This window comes from Eupeodes corollae, chromosome 3, assembly GCF_945859685.1.
Source record: "Eupeodes corollae chromosome 3, idEupCoro1.1, whole genome shotgun sequence".
NCBI classification, from domain to species: domain Eukaryota; kingdom Metazoa; phylum Arthropoda; class Insecta; order Diptera; family Syrphidae; genus Eupeodes; species Eupeodes corollae.
Genome location: NC_079149.1, coordinates 84,829,966 through 84,851,775, shown reverse-complemented (window position 1 = coordinate 84,851,775; position 21,810 = coordinate 84,829,966). Strand labels below are relative to the sequence as shown.

General features: G+C 34.6%; 1 protein-coding gene across 2 annotated transcripts in view; it reads left to right on the top strand.

Annotated features, from left to right (window-relative positions):
* The first annotated feature begins 3,385 nt into the window (after positions 1 to 3,385).
* The window catches only part of LOC129949194 (putative uncharacterized protein DDB_G0281251), a 157,913-nt gene continuing 139,488 nt past the window's right edge, over positions 3,386 to 21,810 (top strand). For both annotated transcript variants that reach the window (XM_056060482.1, XM_056060481.1), the window contains exon 1: positions 3,386 to 4,479. The gene's annotated coding sequence lies outside the window, so the exon portion shown is untranslated. The remainder of the gene's footprint in view (positions 4,480 to 21,810) is intronic.

The window sequence follows — 21,810 nt, the reverse complement described above, 5'->3', positions numbered from 1 at the left end:
TTTATTTTAAGCTAATTATAGATAAAATGGTAATGTTTAAAACTGAAATTATTTTATTTAATGTAAAATGGCATAGTATTTACTTTAAAAAATTCAATAAAATTTTTCTGTTAAATTGTTTATTTATTTGTCACTGCCTTTTAAAATACGGGAGATCTTTTTGCCAGACCCTGTTCATACATGCATACATAGTTGCCTGTTTTTGCATACAGAACAAACTTGATAGATTGGACTATTTACCGGAGATTGACAATAATTCCATAGTGACAGCTTAAAAATGTCTATTGTTATTAGAAGTTTGAAAATGTTTGTTTTATTATTTAAATGGAACCTATTCCTTCAAGTTAAAACTAACTTTTTAAACAGATAAAAATTCAATCTTATTTTTTGGAAAAATGGCTTTTAAATATTTTCAAAAACCTTGTTTTCATAGTTTGTGAAGATTGTCCGAAATTTATAACTTTTTTTCGTTGAATCTTCATTAATTTTATATTTTTTTGTTTGCATTGAAATCAGCAGATTTGAAAACTTCGTTTATTCAAAATTATTGAATCTTAAAAAAAGTTTAAACATTCAGTAGTATTCCAGGTAAGATTTTTATAAATTTGTTTAAAATTTGTATTTTGAAGGAAATATGTACATTTGTTTTTAAGAAACATTCGAGCTGACAAATTTGGCTGTACAGTTTTTTTTTAATTTATATAAAAGTTTCAATTGTTTTTTTTTTATTCACCGCTTCCGATTAACGTCTTAGTATGAAATTTAACTGAAGTTCATGAGATATTTAGAGTCAATAAAATTTATTGCTATAAAAAAAGGGGATGGGATTTTTCTGACGATTTTTCTCAAATCTAAACATATCAAAAGGAGGCTGGGATGAGACCCACACCTAAAGTGTCGCATCCGTTGATTTGTCTTGCTTAAAACTGTAAGAAAGTATTCATAACAAACATATCGTTCTTGTTCTCCTTATACTTGAGTCGAAAACCATTTCTTATTAGTTTATTTTTGCTGTTTTTGTAGGTTTTCATAGTTTGTTAAAAAAAAGTTTTTAGTTGATTTAAAAAAAACTGACTTAAGGTTAGCAACAACATTTTGCATATAATAGACAAAAGTTTGATTTTGATATATGTTTTTGTTTGCGAGATTTTCAGTCGAAACCTTAATTAATTTTATTCAATTTAAGCAATATTTTTTTAAAGTTTGTATTTTTCATGAAAAATAATACGAAATTAACAAAGTTTTAAAAATTTAGCACGGAATGAAATCTTTTTGAAGTCAGTACATTCATCTCTTCTCAAAATATTCGAATCGAACATAAGGATTTATTAATTTTGTGTCGTTTTATTCGTAATTTTTTATTTTTTATGAAAAAACTGAATGTTGGATTTTTCTCAAACAATATTTTGTATTAGATAGAATTTATTTTGAAGGAAATATCTTAATTTTTTGAAAGTTTTATTTTTTTGCAAGAAAACCGAGAATTTGATGTGTATCAAAATTCCGGAGGTAAAGACGTTTTTCGTTAGTAAAATATGGGAGCGAATCGAAATGCTGTATTTTAAAATAATGTATGGTTAATAATCTGTATTTCAAAATACTGTACATTTAATACTTTGTCTCAAAATGTTGTTATGTCAAAATATCTCACAATACTAAAAGTTTTCACAGATCAATTAGATCGTGCAATTGTTGATTATTATAGGAACAATTTAGGTACAAATGTGAGAGAGATACAAATAACAAAGAAGAAGAAAATAAGAAAGAGAAAATAAACTAAAGATACCATTTATATTATTTTTGCTCTTATTATTTAAGAGACTTATGAATTATATTAGGTAAATTCTGTTGTTGGGAGTATATGAGAACATTATGCTAATGAAAAAATATTAGGATGATTTTAAAAAAAAAGTATTATGTTTTAAAAAATCTGTATTTCAAAATGCTGTAAATAAGGCTAAAAAATAAAAAACGTTATGATCGTTAATAAAAAAGTGCGCACTTCTTTACATTCTCAAAACGATTTTTATTTTTTAGCCTTATTTTTACAGCATTTTGAAACACAGAATTTTAATATACAGAATTTTAAAATATAGAATTTTGAGAAACAGCATTTTGATCATGCAGTATTTTGTACATACAGTATTTTGAGATGAAAAAAATCAAATGGGGTGGCGCAACAGTCCGTTGTGAACCAGGGCCTAGTGACTTACAACTCTCAACCATTCCTGTGTGCGAGTACTGTTGTCAGGAATGGAAGGGACCTACAATTTAAGGCCGAATCCGAACGGCTAGTTTGAGAAAGCACTTTTTTCATGACAAGAATTACTCTTGAAGGATTTGTCAATTCCTCGCAAGAGGCAGTACCCGCGAAAATTATTTTTTTTAAATTAAGCTGGCACAGGCAGGGATTGAAGCCAAGACCCCTTGCATGATAGCCCAACGCACTAACCATCATGCCACGGGTACTACAGTATTTTGAGATACAGCATTTTAAATACAGTATTTCGACCCCAACCCTAAAATATTCGAGGTGAAAAATTATTTGTTGTAGATTTTTTTATTTCAAATTAAACCATAAGGCAATAAAATTGTACAAACATGGCCTGTAAGACCGGAGTCACTCATTATGAAAGCGCAGTAAGAGAAAATTTGTTGTTTTAATTTTTAGCAATTTTTCAGTTTCAAGAGACTAACAGAAGCTATTCTATTCTATGACTTTTTATCTTTTGTATTAAAGCCAATATCTCAAAGTTCCGAAAAAGATATTTGAGTCGAAAATCTATTTATACCAACTTCAGTTAATTTTTGGTAAAAATAAATTGTCAATTTGATTTTTCCCAAAATTTTACCAGATGTTGAAAACTCAATTCTTCGTTGCGCAAAATTGTTTTGAAGATAAAATCATTTCTTGTTCTAGAAATTTTCGAGGCGACAAATAGTTTTTTTGATTTTTAAAACATCGTTACTTGGAATTTTATAAAAAAACATATTTGTTTGGTATCAAGTTAAAATATATAATATAAAATTTAATTCAAGTCTTCGTTGTTGGTTCGTCAGATAATAAGGGTTAACAAAAATATTCATCTTTTTTTGTTAAATTGCTATGGTTAAAAAACCACCAAAGCAATTTTTTTGAAAGCCATCGTACGCACGCAAGCACAGACATTTCTCTAAGAATCTTGTATTTCGACTCTAGGGAACTTGACACGTCGAAAAATGTCAAAATTTTCAATTTGACAAATAGGACCCATTGCAATAACTTCCTACGGGAAGTAAAGAACAGCCTCTGTTGAAACAAACAGAACTAATGGAGATTAATATCTTTTTTTCTCTCCAATTAAATAAATAAACTTTATAAAAGTCATAAAATCACGTTCATCTAAATTTAAGCAGCATATTTTTTCGACTTGAAAATTTAAAATGCGCCACACTTTCTTGTCTCTGCAAACATTCTCAAAAGTAGAGTGATGCGCGTCGACTCTGGGCAAAACACACAAGGCAGCAGCAGCAGCGCGGCGCGTACAATTTTTCCCCCGCCCGAGGTTGCTTTTAATAATTTTCTACATTCAATCCGCCGATCAGTTGGTTAGGTTACGCTATTGCATTAAGATCGTGTCGCAGCTACTCTCGACCGTGGCCTGTGTTTCTTCTTTTTTTTATTTTTATCTCTCGTACTTAATGAAAAATAAATAAGAATAATAAATAAATAACTTTGTACACAATCACTTATCAATAAAGCGATTTGATTTGTACTTTTACATATATACATCATCAAAACCCACACTCAAACACAATTATTTATAATAATACTATTTATTCATTGATATCGTTTTTTGATAATTGAATTATCTCGTTCATGCGGTAAACGGGGAGAGTACGATATTTTGATTAAACTCTTGTTCATATTATATCCGGCGGCAACCAACAACACACTGATAAGACTTTTTGGTCCCAATGATTTATGTGTCAATGCTTCTTCGCTATAATTAATAAATAACAAAGTGAATAAAATATAACAACCACTTTTTTAAAAGTTTATCAAAAATAACCATAATCTGTCGATGATATTAATAAAAAAAAGTAGACATACCTAAATATGTACACACTCGTACCTACAAGTCTTTTGGAATTATTGTTATTGTGAGTTTGTGAAAAGGTCTTTATAAAAATACGCCTACAAAAATCTCTACGTATCAACATTGAATAAAAAACAAAAAATATAAAAAATAGATTAAAAATAAAATAAAAACAAGATCATTCATAAAGGTTGTAGCCCGAGTCGTCTGTCGATTACCTCGTCTGTCTTCTCTCAATCTTAATATCCCGTGGTGGATGTCATCAAGCCTTCCCCCATAGATACACACAATCAAGAGCAAGCGAATATGTAAATACAATGAACGGGATCGCGCGTTGGATATCAGAAACAATATGTCAAATGAGAAATGACATGCGCCATCGATAGAGTATTTATTAAAGGTGTGTATGCATTTTGTTATTATTATGACTTTATGATTTTATAAACAGAAAAGATGTAAATATAAATGAACTGCACTCTCTACAATAACATAAGAATAGAAAACAATGTTTTTTTAAGATGTACGAGTTCTTCTTTTGTGTCGTGAATATTTTTAAAAAAATGTGTGATTAACGATCCTTTATTTTTTAAAATATAAATTCCATAAATCGTACTTGTAACTTTACTATTATCTGCTGCCGCGCCGCCGCCGCACTGATCAACTAACACAACACAAAACAACACAATACCGCACCGCCACGACACAGTTTATTAGCATTTTCTTATAAATTTATTGATTGCTGAGAGTGATCTTTTGACAGCAGAAAAAGATCAAAGATCTCGGTCTCGTAATCAACAATCGTTGCCATTTGCGATCCGATCCGATCCGATTGGATCGGATTGGTCGTATTTCCATCCATGATGCCGACAATCTTTCGTTTTCTATGGTTGGATTTTTATTTTTCATACATAAGTTGTCGTTGTGCCCTTCTTTTTTATTTTAATTATTATTATCGGATGTCGATGATATTCTATTCTGTGACTTCTGAGCCCTAAAGTCAGAACGGAATTTTGAGTTCTAAGACATTTCAATATGAAGAGGAAAATGCTATGCGTATGTAGTTACTTAACCTCGTAAGTTTTGTAGTTTATTTTGTAGGAGGATTATAAGTTTGTTTGTGTTGTGTTGTTTTTTTAGACCGGGTTTCCAAAAGTTGCTTAAAGTATCCAAATTTTGATCCCATGGAAAAAGAAGAACATTCGACCAATGTCAAAATTCATAAAGTTGTTTGTTAGTATTTTGTTGTATGTGTTCATTTTGTTCCTAATACCCGTGTTTTGTTGGAAAATCTATCAATAGTACAGTAAGATTTTACACGACAGGCTTGGTGAAGGTTCGTTTGGTGTTGACTCAGTATGCTTCGGTGAGGAGGGTTCTGGCAGCTGTGGTGTATTTTATTTTGTTGTTGGAGGTATTTCTTTCGGTTCCGGAATGTTGTTACGATAAGGATCATTAGCAGGAATTTGAATTTGGTCACCAATTTTTCGGATTTGATCAGCAACTCGTTTCCAAACTCTATTATCGTCTAACTTAATCTCGTAGTGTAGTTCACCTTGTTTTGCTGTAATTCTTCCGAATTTCCGTTTGTCGTTTGATAGACAATCTCTTACGGCCACTCTTTCTCCCACTAAGAATTGTTTTTTTACAATTGGACGCTCAGGAACAACTAATGTCTCTCTGGGAATGAATAAATCTAGCCGAGATTGAATTTGACGCCCAAACATTAGCATAGCTGGTGACTTGCCCGCCGTTGGGTGAATAGCTCGGCGATATCCAAACAAGATTTTCAAAATTGTAGCTTTTAAATCGCTTGCTTGGCATTTAGCAGTTTTCAGTTTTTTTGTTGATTGTTTGCACAAAACGTTCAGCGAGGCCGTTGGTAGCTTGATGGTATGGTGCACCTTGCTTGTGTGTTATTCCATTAATTTTCAAAAATACTTCGACAAGTTTGGATCGTAGTTTCTGTTGTAATATTAGGTATTACATGTACTTCAGGCCATTTGCTGTGAGCATCAATTAAAACAAATAAGTATTTTCCTAATAAATGTCCAGCAAAATCAGCATGAACGCGTTCAAAGGGTTTCGATGGTGTCCTCCAGCAATGGACCGGTAATATTTTGGCTGGTTGTGCTCTTGTTGTCTGACAATCTGCACAATTTTCAACCAATTTTTCTATCTCTGTATCCATCCCATTCCACCAGCAGTAACCACGAGCTAGAGACTTCATTTTCGTTCTGAGAAAATGGACTGACTGAAGTTCCGCAAGTACACGTTGTCGTAAGCTTTTAGGTATTATATATGCACGGATTCATCGTCATATGCAACCTTGTTGTAAAGCAAATTCTATTTGCCAAATACCCCAGCGATGTGTACCGTCGCATTCACGACCGTATTTTAAACTTTCGTACAGAATGTATACTTCATCGTCCTTCTTCGTTTCATTTCTCAATTCGGATACATGAATTGGTAAGTTCTCCAAACACTCATTCTCAATTATATCAACTTCTTCCACGTGTCTTTGGATCTTTTCAAACGGATTTCTAAATCGAATGATTTTAAGTATATTGCGTAATGTTGCATTCTAGTCGCCGAAAGGGTTAGTAAATATTGGCGATATAAGCTTGTTGTCGGTAACCAATATAAACTTCCTTCCAAACAAATATTGATAAAATTTGCGGATACCATAAATAATGGCATAAGCCTCTTTGTCGATTCGGCTACATCCTTGCTGTACAGAAGATAATGTTTGTGACGCGAATTGAATGGGTTTTTCAAACCCGTCTGGATATAAATGACTTAATACCGCCCCCACTCCATAAGGGCTTGCATCAACCGCCATTACCACTGGCAGCGCAGAGTCATAATGTGTTAGAACTGTATCCAACAGTAGTTGTCCCTCGACATGTGTTGATGTAATTCAATGCCCCCTTTTTCAGCTGTCTCGAAGGCATTGGCGGTGTTCACAGCTATTTCCAAAGTCAAGTCGCTTTTTTCGAGTAGACGACTCTGGATTTTTTGGTTTATTAACCAAACAAAAATTGATTTCTTAAGGCTGTATTTAAGTAGGATCCAAAGTTGCAAATTGCGGATAGACATTTCAAAGCAACTAAGAAATCAGCACATGTTTCACTTTCCTTTTGTTTCCTCAAATGGAAACGATAATTTTCAAGGATCTCATTCGGTTTCGGGTCGAAATGGTCTTTTAAAATATTTGTTATTTCGCTGTATTGTGAATCTTCTGGTAAGTTGGGCAAGAGCTTGTCGCACAGCACATCGTAAGTAGGTGCTTCTTTTCGAAGCATCGCAATTAAAAATGTCCAAAGCGGTTTCAAAGCGTTTTAACCAACGTGACCATTTGGTGACACCAACATCGAATCCCTCGAAATTGAATTAAATTGTTGTAGGCGCAGCAGGATTTGCCATTGTGGTGAACGATTTAGGTTATGTCACTTTAAGACTGCACGTGAACAAAATTAAGTCTGTATTTTATATTTTGTATTATTTTGTATTTTTTTTTTTTAATTATTTAATCAATGTAACACTTGTATTTTTCTTTTAAATTAAAATTATCCTCGTCGCCAAATTGTCGGAGAAAAGAAACACAATGTGTAGCAGTTGACTTCATTTTTATGATATAGTCTTCGTTGCTTACTTATATTTTCTATTGTCAAAATAAGAGAGAGACAGAGCTAGCCTCTGACAACTACCGATGGGTTTTTGACATGTTGGTACGATTGATTTTGCATTTGTATCTCGATGGCTGTGTTCGTTGAGAAGTTGTGCATTTGGAATCATGAGTTTTCCATTGGCGACAAAAATCAATCTGTTACTGTTGATATTATTTAGTTTTGTTAAGGAAAATGGACTAATTGGGATAATTTTGCAAGAGAAAACAATAGAAAAGATAATTAAGTTTTGCTACGTTTCCACCAAAGGTTTATCTTAGTTTAGATTAAATAAATCTTTTTGGTGTACAAGAAGATTTAAAAATCATTAAGTTAACAGCATTTTCTAAAATGCAAATGAAGTTTCGATGTTTTTTATGAAGTGCAAGTGAGATAGTTTGATTCGTGTTAAACAAAAAAGAACTGAATAGTTCAGCACCATTTAAGAATATGCACCCTACTCCATGTGCAATTTTTGATTAAAGGTTTTTCTTCACAAATTTTGACTCGACTCCGATCCCCGACCGGAATCGAATCGAATCAAGCTCATTTGAACTCCATTCAGGTATATAAAGAATTTAGACGAGCTTCAAGCTCGATTCAACACCAGTCTCGAGGAGTCTCGAACAAACCCCCTTCTTGAAGTTTTTATTTTATGTCAAATTATTTTTTTAAACTTTGAAATCGACTATCACATTACACAGACGTATTGTCTTGATTTTGATAGTCAACTATTGAAAATAAGCTTATACGACTTCACCCCTGGTCTGAACTTCGCTATTTTTTGATAAATTATTCTGGCAAATATTCAGTTGTATCATTTTTCAAATATAAAAACCGGACTACTGCGGATTTTTTTCTCACTTTAAATAAATGTTCGTTGCTATTTTTCACTTTTGTTTTAATGTCAGACAAACTGAGACTAAATACAAACATTTTTTTACTAGAAGTGGGGGTTTATCTCCCCTCGTTTATTCGGGAGTTGTCATGTCTTAAAATCGAAACAAAAATATTTAAAAACAATGGCCACGCTTATGCCCAATTTCATAAACAACTTTTATACATTTTAAACAGAAAAATAATATAATTTGGTTTCACCAAGCATTTTATAATAAATAAAGTTTTAAACATCTTTTAAAGCTAAATGCCCATTTCAATTTTAAAAGTGTCATTAAAAAATGAATACGACCGATTGACAGCTGAATGAATAGGTTAACAAATTCAACATTGCATTACTATTTATAATATCATTTTTATGATTTTAATTTTTAATTAGAATATAAGATTGGTCATATTCATCCGAAGAAGAAGAACATCATATACAGTTGTGTTCATAAAAATAGCAGTGCTCTCCAAATAAAACAAAAAGGCCTTCAATATCAACGTTATAATATATTTCATTAAACTTCTAAGAACAAACTAAAATATTTTATTCATAATAACAGAAAATAAGTATTATCGATTTTTACCGTTAGTTTTGTCACAGTAAAAACCGTTTTTTAAATATATGGCTGTTCATAAAAATAGCAGTCATGCATGCACTGCAAAGTACTGGATTTAATACTTAAGAAGTAAGAAAAACTGCAATAAGTTATATAAAAGGATACAAATAATGTTAGCTTACAATTAGTACTTTGTTGAATAACCATTGTTTTTTATGACAGCTTCGCATCTTCGTGGCATCGAGTCCACTTAAACCTGACACATCTCGATTGGTATTGCGTTCCACGATTCACCCACTGCTTCCCACAATTCTTTCGAATTCTCGGGTTTCAATTTATGAACTGCGTTCTTAACATCCCTATACAAGTTTTTTAAGGGGTTAAGGTCTTGAGATTCAGCGGGCCACTCTATAACGGATAACTTCTTCTGCGCAAACCATGATTTTGCATTTGTTGCCGATTATGTCGATTTTGGCATTCGGATTTGTCTCTGTAAATCATTTTCGGTCGTACTGTAAAAAAAACTGATTCGGCTTATCGTGGCAATGTATTTATAGACAGTGCGTTCAGACGATTCAATATTTTGACCGATAGTACGTCATCTTTCCACTGGGTAGTGGATCGTCGGTGTAGGGTTGATTATGGTGTACGGTTAAAATACCGTACCGTCTGAACACTCCAACCGAAACACACCGAATCGAAAAAATATCCAATACGATGAAAAATATCGAATCGTGTGAACGGGCTCTAACATAACCTCCTCGATAATTTTCACATACTCGGTTGCATCAATTATACCCCCGATGGGATAAACAGGTCCGACCCCGTAGTATGAGAAACAAACCCATATCATAATTTTTCATCCACCATACTTCACTATTTTTAAAGTGTACCGTGAATCGTTTGCTCCACAGAACATTGCTCTATTTCTCTTTTGTCCATTCTTTATGTACTTTGGAAAACTCCATTCTCTTTGACACATGCCTTTTCGTCAAGAATGGTACCTTGGGTGGGACTTCGGGCTGGTAACTTAGCTTTAAAAGACGTCTTCGTATTGTCACAAAGCCTTTGGAAGGGATCTGTTTTGCTAACTGAACAATTTTTCTGTCAGTTCTTTCAGTAGTCATCCTTTTTGGGCCTCGCTTTTTCGGTTTATTTCGCCATTTTAAGGCGTTACTGACCATTTTTGCTGAGCAGCATAGGATGTCTTGAATATTTTGGTAGGTTTTTCCCTTCAAACTCAGTTTTCGAATTTCTTCGGTGCAAAGTCTTGACCGTCCCATTGTTTATTTTTGAGCTAATATTAATTAATTTTTTATATGCTCGTATGTTACAAATACTTAAAACTTCAAATAAAGGGTGATTTTTTTGAGGTTAGGATTTTCATGCATTAGTATTTGACAGATCACGCAGGAATTCAGACATGGTGTCAAAGAGAAAGATGCTCAGTATGCTTTGACATTTCATCATGAATAGACTTACTAACGAGCAACGCTTGCAAATCATTGAATTTTATTACCAAAATCAGTGTTCGGTTCGAAATGTGTTTCGCGCTTTACGTCCGATTTATGGTCTACATAATCGACCAAGTGAGCAAACAATTAATGCGATTGTGACCAAGTTTCGCACTCAGTTTACTTTATTGGACATTAAACCAACCACACGAATGCGTACAGTGCGTACAGAAGAGAATATTGCGTCTGTTTCTGAGAGTGTTGCTGAAGACCGTGAAATGTCGATTCGTCGCCGTTCGCAGCAATTGGGTTTGTGTTATTCGACCACATGGAAGATTTTACGCAAAGATCTTGGTGTAAAACCGTATAAAATACAGCTCGTGCAAGAACTGAAGCCGAACGATCTGCCACAACGTCGAATTTTCAGTGAATAGGCCCTAGAAAAGTTGGCAGAAAATCCGCTTTTTTATCGACAAATTTTGTTCAGCGATGAGGCTCATTTCTGGTTGAATGGCTACGTAAATAAGCAAAATTGACGCATTTGGAGTGAAGAGCAACCAGAAGCCGTTCAAGAACTGCCCATGCATCCCGAAAAATGAACTGTTTGGTGTGGTTTGTACGCTGGTGGAATCATTGGACCGTATTTTTTCAAAGATGCTGTTGGACGCAACGTTACGGTGAATGGCGATCGCTATCGTTCAATGCTAACAAACTTTTTGTTGCCAAAAATGGAAGAACTGAACTTGGTTGACATGTGGTTTCAACAAGATGGCGCTACATGCCACACAGCTCGCGATTCTATGGCCATTTTGAGGGAAAACTTCGGAGAACAATTCATCTCAAGGAATGGACCGGTAAGTTGGCCACCAAGATCATGCGATTTGACGCCTTTAGACTATTTTTTGTGGAGCTACGTCAAGTCTAAAGTCTTCACAAATAAGCCAGCAACTATTTCAGCTTTGGAAGACAACTTTTCCGAAGAAATTCGGGCTATTCCGGCCGAAATGCTCGAAAAAGTTACCCAAAATTGGACTTTCCGAATGGACCACCTAAGACGCAGCCGCGGTCAACATTTAAATGAAATTATCTTCAAAAAGTAAATGTCATGGACCAATCTAACGTTTCAAATAAAAAATCGATGAGATTTTGCAAATTTTATGCGTTTTTTTTTTTTTTTTTTTTTTTTTTAAGTTCTCAAGCTCTTAAAAAATCACCGTTTATTTACTTATCGAAAAATAAAAAAAAATTTATTTTTAACACTTTTTACTTATAAAATCAAGAGTACTGCTAATTTTGTGAACACTCTATATCCAGAGAGTTTGAAATAATGTGTGTTCACCGGTAGAAGTAGAGTATAACTTCAAGCTAAAAGTCTCTTATATGAAAACGAAGGGCCGTTAGATGCAAGTAACATGTTAATTTTTTTTGTAAGAATTTCCGTCATTTTAATAATTGACAATCTAATAAAATGTGACCAGCACTGCTATTTTTATGAACACAACTGTAGTTATTCGCTGTTCAAGTCACAAAATTACTCAAACGGTTGTTTTTGATTTTGAAGAAGTTTACACTGGTCGCATTCACAAAGCTAGTGGCTACGTAGTCAAGGGATTCTGATTGGCTAAATCTAACTACAAAAGCAGTTGAAATTTCCCCTCCGACGTAGTGTACAAATTTCGGCTATAAAGTTAGTGCACAATGGTTTTAACGTTTCACAATCAGCTGTTTGGCTGCAATCAAATTATATGTATGTTCTATTTGGCTTTATTGAATTGAAAAAGTAAAAAAACTATTTAAAGTCCTAAAAACACAAATGTTTCTCATCTTATACGTATGTATTTTTGATTAATATAACAGTTCCGGATTGACTAGCTTTGTAGTAAATTTTTTGTGAATGCGCAAACTATTTATTGTTTTTTTGCGATTCTTGTCATTTATTTCAACATATAATGCTTTCTCATTTTTTCTCACACAATTCGTTTAAAAGAAAGAAAAAGGGATTTTATTTTTACTCTATTTTAACAAAAATATCCCTAAAATTTCCCATTTTAAGCTTGGTGAAACTGAAAAAATTTAAAGGCCTAATAAAATTTAAAAGGCTTTTAGATAAAAGTGTTTGTTTATGAAATCGGACATTATAGTTATAAATAATACCAAAAATCTACACTTAATAATAAATATTGATTAAAACAAATAGTTTTTGAAATATATGACTATAAAGTCAAATTAAATTAAATTAAATTGGGTGGCTCAACAGTCCGTTGGGAACCAGGGCCTAGTGACCTACAACTCTCAACCATTCCTGTGTGCGAGTACTGTTGTCAGGAGTGGAAGGGACCTACAATTTTTGACCGAATCCGAACGGCTAATTTGAGAAAGCACTTTTTCATGACAAGAATTACTCTTGAACTATTTGTCAATTCCACGCAAGAGGCAGTACCCGCGAAAATTAATTTTTTTAAGTTAAGGTGGCACAGGCAGGAATTTAACCCAAGACCCCTTGAATGATAGTCCAACCATCATGCCAAAAGTCAAAGTCAAAACTTATGATAAAAATATTAAATAAATCATTTTGAGTATTATTTTTCCCATGATTATAAATACCCATAAAAAAGTAATTAATATATGCTCTGATTATATTTATTTATTTCTTTTCTGAAAACTATTTGTTTCTATGTTTCCTAGTTTTTGAGAAAATTAAAAAATAAATAAAAAAGGTTTTAATTAAAGAGCTGCATGTATGTACATACGAGTATGTATAGTTTCTTTTGTATTTAAAGAATCTGGATTTAAGAAAATAATAATTGATAATAAATGCACATGCATATAAACTCCTTTTTCTAAATGTAACAGTTATATTTACTTGGCGAAAAAAAACGTTAGTCGTATCCGCACCGATAGCGCACGACAGCAAACAAATGTTTGAAACAATTTTCACCATTTTTCCGAGTCATAAAGTAATGAACCACAGCAAAGGCGAAAATGTTAAGAAAACGGATACGTCTTTAAAACAATAAAGGATCTTGAACAACCTTCTGAAAAAAATATGACTCAAAAATATACTTCATGGATGACATTGATCTTTTAAAGAAAATACTGGAATCTAGAATAATGAAATTTTTACTAGATTTATGGGTCTGCAACTAAAAGACTTCAACTCTCCTGACGTTCTCAGCGTATGCCTAGAAGATTACTTACCGGTTAATCAGCCTCGGCTTTTGACAAACTTAACGAACTATATAGTGACACTAGTACTGACGAGACTTACATACCTTTAACACATTGAAAATTGAAGTGATTATTTTTTACTAAATAATAACTTACTAAAAAACTGAGAAAAATGAGTTGCTTTCATTGAGTCGCAAAGATGAACCTATGATTTTAAATTGATCCTAATCATCAGCTCAAGAAATATCTCGAAGATCGAAAGCTTCTTAATGACTGACAATACGGCTTTCGTAGCAATAGGTCCACTGGCGACCTCATGTTCATCTCACCGAACAGTGGAGACAATCTTTATATCGTTTTAGAGAAAGTAAGATTATTGCGCTTGATATTTGAAAACCATTTGATAGGGTTTAGCATCACGCTCTCTTATCGAAAATGAGTGCTTTCGGTTTTCATGATTGTACATTGTACATTGTTTCGCAGACGATAGTACTCTTAGTTTTTATTTATTCGTTTTCAGAATCACATTCCTCACCTTCGAATGTGGAACTGCAACGACAAAATATGATAAGTTCATTAAATTCTAATCTAAACAGCATTGTACAATGGGGAATAAGAAACCGCGTGAAATTTAATGCTTCAAAAACCCAATGCTATCTCCTGTCGTTCAAGTGTAACCCACCCCTGATGCCGCTATCCAGGAAACTAATCAACTTTCAGTACTCAGTGTGAATACCACAGATCACCTCTTATGGAATGATCAAATATTCGATATTACAAACAATGCTGATAGGTGCTTAGGATTTCTCCGACAGTGCAAGAAATTTTTCACCCCTTCTGATCTGTCTGTAATTTACAAAGCCCTCCTCATTCGTCCAAAACTCGAATATAACTTGCATATTTGGGCAGGTACCTTAAAAGAAGTTTGAGTATTTTGGACAGGATCCAAAAAAGAGCTTTGAAAATGATAGGCGATAAAACTATAACCGAAACAATTACGTCACTTGAACACCGCCGCAATGTTTCATGCCTTTCGTTGTTCTACCGATATTTCAAAAAAAAAACAATGTTCTGTCGAATTAACCAGTTGCATTGCCCCCCGCAAAAAATTCAGCCGTAATACTCGTACTTCTAGGAATGCACATCAGTTTAACTTTGAGCTCAATTTCAGACTTACTGTCAAGTATAGAGATTCTTTTTTTAACCGCACATCGAGAATATGGAATGCTTTACCCAGCTCTGTTTTTCCCTATCATTTTGATATTCAAAACTTTAAGATGTGCATTGCATTGGTATATCCTCTTTAATTCTTCAATATTATCCAAAAGCTCGCACTGTGTGTATTAATAACCCCTTGAGGGTCCGTTTATTATAAAAAAATCTGAGAAAATTATCAACTTACATCACTGATGGACAAAATTTTGTTTTTGGACTAATAAACCAAATCTTTTTTAAAGCATTTTATTGTCTTAGTTTGTTGATAACATTTATTGGTATTAACAATTTTATTAACTTTATGATTTAAAACGTTAAAAGAAAACAAATAAATATTTTTTGTCTGTTAAAATTCTAAAACTTACAATATTAAATTTATGCAATAATAAATCTAAAATCATAATGAATTTAAAAATAAAGTGTTAGGTAAAATTAGTTAGTAAATAAAGTTGGTTATTGGCAAAAGCCTTCCCCAAGGCTCCTATATTTTTGGCTTCATTGTACCAATTTGTACATATCTGTGTCACTCCATCTTTTATTAGGTAGTCCTGCTGGTCTTCTGTTCTCTGGTCTTCATTTCGTTGTCATTTTTGTCCGTCTTTGGTCCTGAAGTCTAGTTACTTGAAATGTCCATCTCCATTTCAACATTCTTATTCTATTTAGGGCGTCTATAATTCCGGTTCAATTACGAATACTTTCATTTCATACCCTTTGACTTGGTCGTATGTTCAGAATTTTCCTTTCCGTTTTGGTCTGACCTGTCTTTAGCTGGTGAAGTGTAGTAGTATGTGAGGATCTATAGAAGTACAGAGGCGAAGATATATTTATTTCACTGTGTTTGCACTTTGGTGTAAATGTAAAATATGTTTAAGGCTCCAAATTTGATTTCAGCTGTTTGTGATGCCTCTTCATTCCTTGATGCTTAAAAGATTTTAGTTGCCAAAAATATCTGGAGTTCCTAGCTTACACCTCTTGCTGTATTAAATGTTCGTCCTATTTAATTATTTATTATATATTTTTAATTTGTTCTACTATATTTCTCTTATATTTATTAGATTTACATAATTTTAGATCTCATTTAGTTTTCATAATTTCTTCTTTGACTCTATTTGGAAATCTTAAAAAACTTTGAACTTAAACATTCATGACTTTACAAACAATCAAAAACTTAATGTAGTAATTTTTGTAATTAAATATTGTGTCTCAAAATATTGATGTGATATATAAGTTTTGAAGTCAAATTCGAACTAAAATCATCGAAATCTTTAGATTATCATAATCATTTTACATTTAATCTATTAAAACAATTTTGTTTAAATAAATTTAATAGTTAAATAATTGATTGTACAAATGAACGTATGGCATAAACAATACTTACTTACTTAAGGTTGCGCTACAGTCCGCGGTGGACCTGGGCCTCAACCAATATGCGTCTCCAGCCAGATCGGTCCCTAGCTAGCTCTCTCTAGTTTCGAACGCCAAGTTGTTTGAGGTCCTCTCCCACCTGGGTGAGCCACCTGAGTCGCGGTCTTCCTCTACTGCACCGGGCCTTGGAATTGGATTCAAAGACCTTCTGGCTGGAGTGTTGATGGCCATTCCGTATACATGACCCAGCCATCTAAGTCGTTGGATTTTAATTATATTCACCAGGTCAGTGTCGCTGTACAGCCCGTACAGTTCGTCGTTATATCGTCTCCTCCATTCTCCATCTTTGCGTACGGGACCAAAAATCAGGACTTTACTTCTCAATTGCCTTCTTAATCCAAAGAAGCAGAGTTGCAAGAGCTATTCTTCGTTTGATTTCAGCGCTGGTGTCGTTGTCTGTGTAAATAGTGCTAAGTATACAATGTCCTTAACTACCTCAAAGTTATAGCTGTCCATGGTGACGTTTTGTCCAAGACGTCGTCGTTCAGTGTCCTTTTTAGATGAAAGCATATACTTGGTCTTGCCCTCATTGACCACTAAACTAATCTTCTTCGCTTCCGTCGCAATGCTCGAAAACGCTCCACTGACATCACGCTTTGATCTCCCAATTATGTCAATATCATTTGCGTATCCGAGTTATTGGATGGATCTTTGGAAGATTGTGCCTCTAGTGTTGACGGTTGAGTTTTGCGCAATTCTTTCCAGAACGATATTGAAGAAATCGCATGACAGTGCATCGACTTGTCAAAAACCTTTTTAGACATCAAATACATCGGTGAGATCACTTCTGAACTTGATAGAGCAGCGTGCATTCTCCACCGTCATTCTGCAGAAACGGATACGTTTGACAGACCTAAAAATTGCTCTGTAGAGCTCTTCCCTATGGATGCTGTCATGCGCGGCTTTAAAATCGATAAAGAGATGATGGGTATCGATTTGAAGCTCCTGGGTTTTTTCCAAGATCTACCGTAGTGTGCACATTTGGGCGACATTGGACTTCCTGGCCTGAAGCTACACTGATAACTACCAATCAGGTTGTTGACGAACGGTTGCAGACGTTAGCATAATACAGAAGAGAGGATCTTATAGGCAATGTTAAGGAGAGTGATGCCTCTGTAGTTGGCGTAATTTAGAGGATCGCCTGTCATATGTGTCGGACACACTATGCTGAGATTCCACTCATCGGGCATGCTTTCTTCTGACCATATCTTGCAGATGAGTTGGTGCATGCTCCGTACCATGTCATCGCCTGCTGCTTTGAATAGTTCGGCAGCGATGCCGTCAGCTCCAGCAGCTTTGTTTGACTTAAGTTTACATATAGCTATCTTCACTTCGTCAAGGTCGGGTAGGCGGAATTGTTGATCTGCGTCGCCGGAGTTGAGTGGTTCTATCTCCCTTACAGTGGAATTCGATTCATCATCGCTGTTTTATAATTTGGAGAAGTGGTCTTTCCATATTCTTAGCATCGACTGCGGCTCTACTACGATGTTCTTTTGATCCTCTTTACAGGCTTCGGTTCGTGGCTGGTACCCTTGGGAGTTTTTTTTTACCTTTTGGTAAAATTTACGAACCTCATTCCTGTTGTGGCATCCCTCTATCACCTCGCTCGCGCGCTTCTCATGCTCTCTTTTTTTAGATCTAAGAAGACGGTTGATTGATCAGGTTATTTCCATGTCCCTTTGTGGATTTGGAAATCGTAGCGAAATCGATCAGCCTAAATCCTTTGTCAGAGTGGTGTCGTGCAGGCTGTATCTCCCGATTATGCCACCAAAGATGTCTTCTCTTCCTAGCTTGGCATTAAAATCTTTTAAGCTAATTTTAATGTCTAAGCCAGGGCGCTGCTCATATGTCTATTGGGGCATGCGCACATATGAGGCTTATGTTGGCGAAAACTCAAGATTTTTTGTCTGAGTCTAGTTCCAACAACAAATCCACACCCAAATAGACGCTGTCTTTGCTCTCGGTAGCAGTCGCCGTAGTATACATCACAATCTTTTAGTTTGCGTTTGCCCGGTCCATCCCATCGCACTTCTTGGATGCGGTAATATTTGCCTTGAAGCAGTTTAGGGCTTCAGCTAGTTGTTCGGCTGCACGTGGTCTGTTAAGGGACCTAACATTCCACGTACAGATCCGAAGTTCGTTGTCCTTATTTCGTTTGCGTGGGTTGACAATAGTGAATTCGTCCGTATCCGAGGCTTGTTGGTGCTTCGCAACTAAAGGTATTTTTTACGTTGTCAGGAGGACCAGATCCTTAGTATAACTTCAAGGAAGGGGAGCTGGATAAACCGCTCCTTACAGGCCTGGGCTCCAAATACGTCGAAGAAGCCCTATAAGGTGTTCACTTAGTAGTTAAACCTTACTGGAACTGTAGATGCCACCGTTGATTCTATCTGGTGAATTCACCCGCTTCCGTCTAGATAAGGAGAGGTGCCTTAGTGGAAACACCTCTCCCCCCTCTCTCGTTGGCTGCGGGGAGATGAGAGTAGGAGTCGATGGACAGAGGTGGGTTTTGAGAAAAACCTGTGGACGCTTGTATCCTCTTGAATGCACATGTCTACCATTTGAACATCGGCGTTAACAATGGAAAACCTTTTTAGTCAAAAAGCTTTCACAAGATGTATTATTCACAAGATGTTTTTGGGCTGTTACTCGTTAACTGATGAGTCAAAGCGAAAATACCTTGATTAAACGCCAATACACCAATTTTTGATGGACTAGAAGCCTTAAAGCTATTTCCAATTACAGTTTTTACATATAATTTATTTTAAAATAAAACCACCCAAAACTTTAGCGAGCCTTAAGGTTATGGTATTAAACAATATGTGTGTATATGAAAAAAATGTTACACATACGCCATGATGTCCATAGAAAAAAAATGTAGGTAAAAGTTGAGCAACTTTCAAAATTTCATACCACTGTTCTTATTAAGGAATTAACAGATTTTCCAAGAAGTAATGGCAATAGGAATATTTTTGACCTCGCACCTTAAATGAATGTCGTTCCTTTTTTTAAAGACTACAAATATTTTATATGAACTGTGCCAAGCTTAAATTTTTGTCTCCATCGTTGAAATAAATATACAAATATTCAAAATTACTTCTCTTTAAATAAGATCCGGAACATAAGTATATTTTATATTGTAAGTTTGGACTTAGGTTTCGAAAAATGTATCGCGATTCTCTTTGTGAAAAGAAAAAATTATTTTGTCTGATAATGTTCTCCACATAACTTTGTCCAAGCTGTCTTATAATGTTTTTTCAAAAATCATTTGACTGATATAAAAACATATTAAAGCGATCAAAAATGTAATCATGTAGACAAATAGATTCGTGTTTTTATTTCTGTTAAGTATGTAAGAAAGTATATTTTAAGACTTAATGTAGTACTCAACCGTACAAGTTTTGGCGAGCTGAATTTTTACAATTTTTGTCACATCTTTGTCGTTTAGGTCTGTGTGTGTTGGTGCATAAATATCGGACTTAATACTTTATATCCACAGATACATCCAATAAAATCCCAAAACGTATCTTTTTTCTGCCTGGTGTATCTACTATCGCCGCCGCCGCCGGCCGCACCGACCGCCACGAGGTACAGCGTAAAGCAGCAGACATAAAATATCATACACAACTTATATACGAATGCGAGTATATTTTTAGAATATATTCCGACTTTTTGTTGATCTCTACAAAAATGTCGAAACGTTCGGGAACATAGGTCATAAGGTCTGTGATCTCGCGCTCGACGACTACGCTGCGTTGCGTATAGAATAGACGTGTAGGTAGTCGATTTCAAAAATGAAAAAGAATCAAAATAAAAATTACAAACAAAAAGCATTGAAACAGCAAAAACGAATACCAACGACACAACTGTTCGCTGCTCGCTTGCTAGAGGTGGGTAGTTCAAAAATATATATTTATTCGCCCGGGTTATAATACTATAAAGCTGGCAGGCGAGGCGGCTGACTGCGGCTACTTGAGCTGGTTGAGAATGAATATTTTGTGTGTTCCTAAAGACGGACCTCATAAAATCTGGTGGTCGTTCTTCTAGGACTACTAGGCATGCGATGATCACACACTCTTTGGCCGAACGACCGCGCGACCGGGAGGTGAAGAGTTCTTTAAACAGCCCGCCCTCCGCACTGGTTGTGGTTGTCGACTTGTTGGGCTTTTTGGCGAATAGAATTTATTTTTAGATATATATTAAAAACTCGGTGTATGTACTTATTCTGAGGTGATGATACACCCTCGTGGGTAGATATTTAATTGTTATTTGACAGATTCATATATTGATAGATCCCAATATAAGGTATAGGTACCGTTGATTAAGGGAATCAATTCCTATATTCAATTTTTGTTTCAATCGTGCTACATTATTTTATTTTCAAGACATGTTTATGTACCTGCAATCTGTTTATAAGGAAAAGGAAACAAGAACCCTTACACTTATATAGAACAAAATTAAAGCAGCTCCTGACTAATATCTTCGATTAAAAAAATTCAATTAAAAATGAGTTAAGAGTTATTGCTTTCATGTCTTTTATTATGGAGCATGTCTCATGAGTATGGAGTATTTCTTAGTATTAATTCTTAGAGATGTTTGGATACAAATATTCGGGTTCCAAAACAATTATCATCAAAACTTTAAACCCGTTTGTCGAATCAAGCGTGCTTATTAGAAAAGTTCTGCGGCATCTTACAGATAAGCCGAACTGTTGTATCTGGGCGACATGCATTGCACTTAAAGTCTCAGTATACATCACCTCTTGCATTTCATACTTAAAGGCTGACCCGAAATGTTTTGGAATTAAATTTAATTTTTATCGTTGTGTGTTATTATTCAGCTCTACTTTAAAGCCTTTAAATAGTAAGCGATAGCTCAAAACATAACCAGCCCAATTCTGAACATTCCCGGGGAAAAGAACTCCTCGGGAAACTAGTTCTCCCAATCTCCTATTTCGAACTCCCCGGGAAGATATTTTTCCCTTCGAAATCGGGAACGGAGATTTTCGAATCAGCTGTTCCGTATTGTTTGACAGGAAAAATAACTCACGAAAAAATTTTCATCATTCAAAATAAAAAAAAAATTAAATATTTTCAATCGCGTCAAGGATTTCACGTGAAGAATATGAAGAAAGTGAACATGTAAAACCAAGGACTATAAGAAGATCTTTAAGAGACAGTCCGAATACCTTGGAGTTGCCTCAGTGGCTTTAAGCATTCATTAGTTTATTCAAATGTTGTCTATCATAGTTTTTTTAAAAAAATCTTCTTAGGTTTAAAAAGTATTATAGACTTAACGAGGTTAGGTAGGTAGGTAGAAATGGCGATCTCAAGGCAACCTAGCCTGAGATCCAATTAGCGCT